The sequence below is a fragment of the Chiloscyllium plagiosum genome, chromosome 2 (assembly GCF_004010195.1).
Source record: "Chiloscyllium plagiosum isolate BGI_BamShark_2017 chromosome 2, ASM401019v2, whole genome shotgun sequence".
Lineage (NCBI taxonomy): Eukaryota > Metazoa > Chordata > Chondrichthyes > Orectolobiformes > Hemiscylliidae > Chiloscyllium > Chiloscyllium plagiosum.
Window position 1 is genome coordinate 71,773,736 of NC_057711.1, and position 7,221 is coordinate 71,780,956.

General features: G+C 43.2%; 1 long non-coding RNA gene across 1 annotated transcript; it reads left to right on the forward strand.

Moving 5' to 3' along the window:
* The first annotated feature begins 1,266 nt into the window (after window positions 1–1,266).
* Window positions 1,267–7,004, forward strand: LOC122565555. Its single transcript, XR_006309001.1, has 3 exons — window positions 1,267–1,362; window positions 1,527–1,615; window positions 6,985–7,004. It is a non-coding gene; the product is annotated as an uncharacterized LOC122565555 (long non-coding RNA).
* Window positions 7,005–7,221: the final 217 nt, after the last annotated feature.

Below are 7,221 nucleotides of genomic sequence, written 5' to 3' on the forward strand. Positions count from 1 at the left end.
CCCAGGGTTGCACCTAACACTACAGGCAATTTAGCATGGCCAATTCACCTAACCTGCACATCTTTGGAAGGAAACCCACGCAGACACGGGAAGATTGTGCAAACTCCATACAGATCGAAGGGTCTGTTTCCATGCTGTGCATCTCTATGACTCTAATACTCAGAGATATTTGGACTCCTTCAATTTTGATTCTGAATGATGACTGTCTTGACCTGCCAATTCCCAAAACACTGGAATTACAGTCTCTCTTTCCTCCTTAACACTTACATTTATTTCAAATGTGGCTCAATGTCAGACTTTGATTTATAATGTTCCCATTAGTGTTTGGAACATTTTAATATCAGAAAATCATTACAGAAAAGATTCGTAAGGTTTTAGTCGGGATTGGGGGGTTTGAACTTTAGGGAGAGGATGAATATGCTGGGGCTATTTTCCCTGGAGTGTTGGATGCTGAAGGTGTAGCCTTATAGAAGTTTATAAAATCATGAGGGGCATAGAGAGGGTAAATAGCCAAGGGTAGGGGAGTCCAAAACTAGAGGGCAAAAGTTTAAGGTGAGAGGGGAAAGATTTAAAATGGATCTAAAGGGCAACTTGTTCACGCAGAAGGTGGTGGTGTTTGTATTGAACTGCCAGGAGAAGTGGTGGAAGCTGATACAATTACAACATTTAAAAGCCATCTGGATGGATATATGAATAGGAAGGGTTTAGAGAGATATGACCAAGTGCTGGCAAATGAGACTAGGTTAAATTCAGATATCTGCTCAGCATGGGCAAGTTGAACCCAAAGGGTCTATTTTTGTGCTGTCCATCTCTATGACTCTATAGAAGCACCAGTTGCTTTTGTTGTAAAATTCTGTCAGTAAGAGAAGTTACAAATTTCTGGTTGGCAAATTTTGAAAGGGAAGTGTTTCCTTGTTCAAAAACATTTTCAGTATATAGACTAGTTTTACAAGTAGCAAAAATGGATAAGCTAAGATGGGATGAACAACTTTCTTCTTCCATATTGTTTTGTGATCTTGTTCTGAAAAAACAATCATTGTAAAGTTAGTCCTGGTAATAATGATGAGTGTGTTGGTGAACCAACAGTGAGAGCTGCTTAGCACTCTGTCAACAGAAACCTCATGCTTCAAGTGAACTAGAGTAAGAAATTTCTGGTGACATGTAACAACAAGCAGGAGAATGAGCTGAAACTGAAACAAGCAAATCCTGGCACAACAACAAACAGCTATTAAAGATAAGCCAGCAGCAGACTAGCCCCATGTGATCTCCACACGGCAGGTGGCTGACGGATATATGTGAAGTGAGCCTTATTATCTTGGGGCTAAAGGTCCTTAAAATCAATTTGTGCTGCAACTTATAAAGGTCATTACCAGACTATGAATTTCTTTGCCTAGTTTAAATGCATTTAGATTAAGTGGTCTGTTTAATAAATGTGATTGGTAAGAAAAACTGAAAATGAGTATAGTATATTGTGCATTTAATCATTTTGCTAACTCCTCTGTGTTGTTTTTACCTCATTTAAACAGATACATTGGTTTTGATATTAATCCAGAGGTGGGGGGAGGTGCAGAGGATTCTCAGAAAAAGCTGAAAAACCCCTTGAGCCCAAGGACAAGTAAGTGCTGACAAACTCCCGCAGCAGCAACAGCATTTTATATTTTTTTCCTTCCCTTTCGTGCCTGGCAGCCTGCCAAATTGACGGGCTGGCCAGCTGGCAGCTTGGAAAATTAATGGGAAGAGGCCTCAGTGAGGGATCCTGATAATCAGGCATCACAAAACTCAATGCCATAAAAATGGCAACGGATGTACATCTGAAGCGTTGGGGTTACTTTCCCTCTTGTCATTTTTAATCCCTCCTGATCCTCCCACATCCTTTGTGGAGGGTTAATATCAAGGTCAACACTTTCTGCTTAAATCCTATTTAGCTTTTCAAATATTAAACCTTTTTATGGGAGGACATTTGGCTAGTACATGAGTAAGGACGGTTCAGAGGGATATGCAGGCAAATGGGCCTAATTTAGTTTAGGAAACCTGGTTGGAATGGATGAACATAGAACATTGAAAAAATACAGCACAGTACAGGCCCTTTGGCCCTCGATGTTGCGCCAATCCAAGCCCACCTAACCTACACTAGCCCACTATCCTCCATATGCCTATCCAATGCCTGTTTAAATGCCCATAAAGAGGGAGAGTCCACCACTGCTACTGGCAGGGCATTCCATGAACTCACGACTCGCTGAGTAAAGAATCTACCCCTAACATCTGTCCTATACCTACCACCCCTTAATTTAAAGCTATGCCCCCTCGTAATAGCTGACTCCATACGTGGAAAAGGATTGGCTAACCGGTCAACTTCTGCTGGGTTTAATGTTGGGACCACAACTATCATGCTCTATCTTAACGATCTGGATGAAGGGACTGAGGGCATCGTTGTTAAGTTTGCAGATGGCACAAAGATAGGTGGAGGGACAGGTAGTGTTGAGGGAGCGGGGAGGATGCAGAAGCATTGAACAGGCCTCCACATCCTTCCTATAGCATGGCGACCAAAACTGCACACAATACTCCAGATGCGGCCGCACCAGAGTCTTATACAACTGCAACATGACCTCAGGGCTCCGGAACTCAATTCCTCTTCTGGGCAGCACGGTGGCACAGTGGTTAGCACTGCTGCCTCACAGCGCCAGAGACCCGGGTTCAATTCCCGACTCAGGCGACTGACTGTGTGGAGTTTGCACGTTCTCCCCATGTCTGCGTGGGTTTCCTCCGGTTTCCTCCCATGTGCAGGTTAGGTGAATTGGCCATGCTAAATTGTTACGTAAAGGGGTAAATGTAGGGTAATGGGTGGGTTGCGCTTTGGCGGGTCAGTGTGGACTTGTTGGGCTGAAGGGCCTGTTTCCACACTGTAAGTAATCTAATCTAATCTAATCTAAAAGCCAGTACGCCATATGCCTTCTTCACCGCACTATTTACCTGGGTGGCAACTTTCAGATATCTGTGTACATGGACACCAAGATCCCTCTGCTCATCCACACTACCAAGTATCCGACCATTAGCCCAGTATCCTGTCTTTTTGTTACTCTTACCAAAGTGAATCACCTCACACTTACCTACATTGAACTCCATTTGCCACCTTTCTGCCCAGCTCTGCAACTTAATATATCCCGCTGTAACCTGACACATCCTTCCTCACTGTCAACAACTCCACCGACTTTCGTATCATCCGCAAACTTGCTCACCCAACCTTCTAGCCCCTCCTCCAGGTCATTTATAAAAATGACAAACAGCAATGGTCCCAAAACAGATCCTTGCGGAACACCACTAGTAACTGCACTCTAAGATGAACCTTTACCATGAATTACTACCCTCTGTCTTCTTCCAGCCAGCCAATTCCTAATCCAAACCTCCAACTCACCCTCAATGCCATACCTCCGTATTTTTTTAACTGGAGGTTCTGTTTCCATGCTGTATGACTCTATAACCCTGTGTTTCTATAAGTTACTCTTAAATGGCAGAAACACAATTGCCAACACAGATCTTGCTTTCAGTTTGTCAAACAGCAGTCTGAATTTTACCAAAAGTTGACTAAGTGTCAATTTTGGAGTTTCATAGAGGTGTTCTCTGTGAACTCTAGCGTGTTTTCTCAAGTGATTCTCCACCTCATTAGCTATGCACCATGCCTCAATGGTGTCCTGCTCATGTTACCATTCACTCAGCAGTAGCAGAAACTCTCATCACTGCTGGGATTTGTTGTGCCAGCACCCGAGCTGCCCTTAACATTGCACATGTTTGGATTGGAACAAGAAAGGAAAGTGTCTGAGGACACTTAGGGGGCCAGGGACATCACAAATACAGATGCACATTCATGAATGTTTTACTATTTCACATTATCAATTACCTGATTGACTTTATTGTAACTGCAGCTCCACGTTGGACTAGGTATCCTTCAATTGTCTAATCTTAGAAATCTGTCCAAGGGAGAGCTACTCTTTTCCTAACACGACATTACATTACATTGTCTTATCATTCATTGTGGGAGCATTCCATACTGGGAAGCCTTCAATAGGCTGAAAACTTATATTCAACAGTGGCAAAAGTGAAGAAGAAACAAACAACAAAAAGTTATGTTTGAGTCAACTAAACAGCCCTAGAGGACAATTGACCAGATCCCTGACTTATTGTTGTGCAGCTTCCTGACTGAATTCTTGTACCTATCCAGACTGATTGTAGCCCACTGATTGGACTACTGATTGTAGCCCACTGCACAGACCATAAAGAATCTCTGACTCTGATCAGCACAAATGGCCGAATGACCATGTTCAACCCTGGGCTAACAATGTACATTACCCTTGACTTACTGAGACCCGACTTTCTGACTCAAAGCTGTTCCCCTTAGCCTGACTGAGGACGAACCACTTTAACCTTTGAAGCATGACCATTTGGTTGAGGTGCAAAGTAAGAATGCAGTGTTTTTATTGTGTAAGTTACTGGCGCTTGGTAAAAATGTAACAATGACATAGCACAGTTGTATACAGTGACGTGTCCACTCCCATGATTAATCACTGCTATCAACCACAACAAGATGCCTGGTTATATACATGCCAAAAGGCAAAGCAAGAAGACAGAAGTAAAGTTCTGGATGAGTTCAAACGGGCAAGAACGGTAGAGACACAGAGAGTATCCAAGTAGGTGCACAGTGAACAGGCAAGTAAGGAGCCATGAGGTGCACCCTGATCCAATCGTATACCTATGCGCAAAGTGCCCTGTCAGCAGCATTACTATAAAAGGTGCCAATGTGCAAGTGTAGCAGTGAAGGGAAGATTTGTATTGTAAACTGGTCAAAGTTGGATCATGATTATCCAGTGAGTCTTGTACATATCCAGTGCCAACTTCCATGGGTGAGGAGAGCAGGTTTTGTTGGGACAGAACCCACAGTGCGTACAGTGGGATGGTGGTAACTGCTGTCCAGGATGGATGTCTGGAGGAGCAAGTCATTAAGGTATAGAATCATACAGCACTGAAACAGACCTTTCGACCCAACTTGTCAATGCTGAGCAGGTTTCCCAAACTAACTAATATCATTTGCCTACATTTGGCCTATATCCCTCTACACCTTTCCTATTCATGTAGCTGTCCAAATATCTTTTAAATTTTGTAACTGTATCTGCATCGACCTCTTCCTCTGGCAGTTCATTCCACATTCGAACCATCATTTGTTAGGAAAATTTTGCCCCTCAGGTTCCTTTTAAATCTTTCTCCTCTTACCTTAAAATCATGCCTTTTAATTTTGGACTCCCCTACCCTCGGGAAAGACCTTTGTTATTCACCTTATCTATACCCCTCGTGAGTTTATAAACCTCTATAAGGTCACCCCTTAACCTCCTACACTCCAGTGAAAAGAGTCCTAGCCTATTTAGCCTTGAAACTCTAAACCTTCAGTCCCAACAACATCCTTGTGAATCTTTTTTGCGCCCTCTGATCTAGAAGAAGGCACTGTTGGTATGATCAGCAAGTTTGCAGATGACACAAAGATTGGTGGAGTAGCAGAAAGCATAAGGGACTGTCAGAGAGTATAGGAGGATATAGATAGACTGGAGAGTTGAGCGGAAAAGTGGCAGATGGCTTTCAATCCAGACAAATGTGAGGTGATGTATTTAGGCAAGTCTAACTCTAGAACAAATTATACAATGAATGGAAGAGCCTTGGGAAAAGTTGATGGGCAGAGAGATGTGAGAGTGCAGGTCCATTGTACCCTGAAGATTGCTGCACAGGTGGATAGACTGGTTAAGAAGGCAGATAGTATGCCTGCCTTCATTGGAAGGGGTATTGAGTATAAGAGCTGGCAAGTCATGTTAAAATTGTACAAGACATTGGTTCGGCCGCATTTAGAATACTGTGTACAGTTCTGGTCGCCACATTACCAAAAGGATGTGGACTCTTTGGAGAGAGTGCAGAGAAGGTTTACGAAGATGTTGCCTCGTATGGAAGGTGCTGGCTATGAAGAGAGATTGAGTAGGTTAGGTTTATTTTCACTAGAAAAATGGAGATTGAGGGGGGACCTGACTGAGGTTTACAAAATCATGAAGGGTATAGACAGGGTGGATAGAGACAAAGTTTTTCCCAGGGTGAAGGATTTAATAACAAGAGGTCAGGCTTTCAAGGTGGAAAGTTTAAGGGGGATACACGCGGCAAGTACTTCACAGAGAGGGTTGTGGGCATTGGAACGCGTTGCCAGCAGAGGTGGTAGAGGCAGGCACAGTAGATTCATTTAAGATGCGTCTGGACAGATGCATGAGTAGGTGGGGTGTAGAGGGATACAAATGCTTAGGAATTGGGCGACAGATGTAGACAGTACATTTGGATCGGCTCAGGCTTGGAGGGCCGAAGGGCCTGTTCCTGGGCTGTAAATTTTCTTTGTTCTTTGTTCTCTTCAATTTAATAACATCCTTCCTATAGCAGGGAGATCAGAATTGTACGCAGTAATTCGAAAGTGGCCTAACCGATGCCCTGTACGACTGCAACATGACATCCCAATCCTATACCCAATGTTTTGAACATTGAAGGCAAGTGTGCCAAAAACCTTCTTCACCACCCTGTCGACCTGTGGTGCAACAGTCAAACAGCTATGCACCTGAACTCCAAGATCTCTGTGCTTAACAACACTCTCCAGAGTCCTACCTCTTACTGTGTAACTCCTGCCCTGGTCATCTTACCAAAATGCAACACCTTGCACTTATCTAAAATAAACTCCACCTGCCACTCCTTGGCACATTGACCCAATTTATCATGATCCTTTTGTACTCTTAGATTAACTTTCCTCACTGTCCACTATACCACCAACTTTGGTGTCATCTACAACCTTACTAAGCATGCATTCTGTAGTAATGAATTGGAGCTACTAAGCTCCCTTTCTAGCTTTCAAGTCAGGAATTGTCATGTCGGAAGGGTCACTGGATCCAAAACACTAACTCTGATTTCTCTCCACAGATGCTGCGGACCTGCTGAGCTTTTCCAGAAATTTCTGTTTCTGTTTTTGATTTACAGCATCCTCAGATTTTCAAGAATTGTCACTATCTACTTTTTATCCAGTGCATGGGAGAATAGGAAACTGCATATCAATGAGGTGAGATTAGGCACTAATAGAATGCAAATACACACAAACAGGCCTCTTGACACTTAGAGTGAAATTCTTGTCTTATTGTTCAAAATTTAGTTGCAAAATGG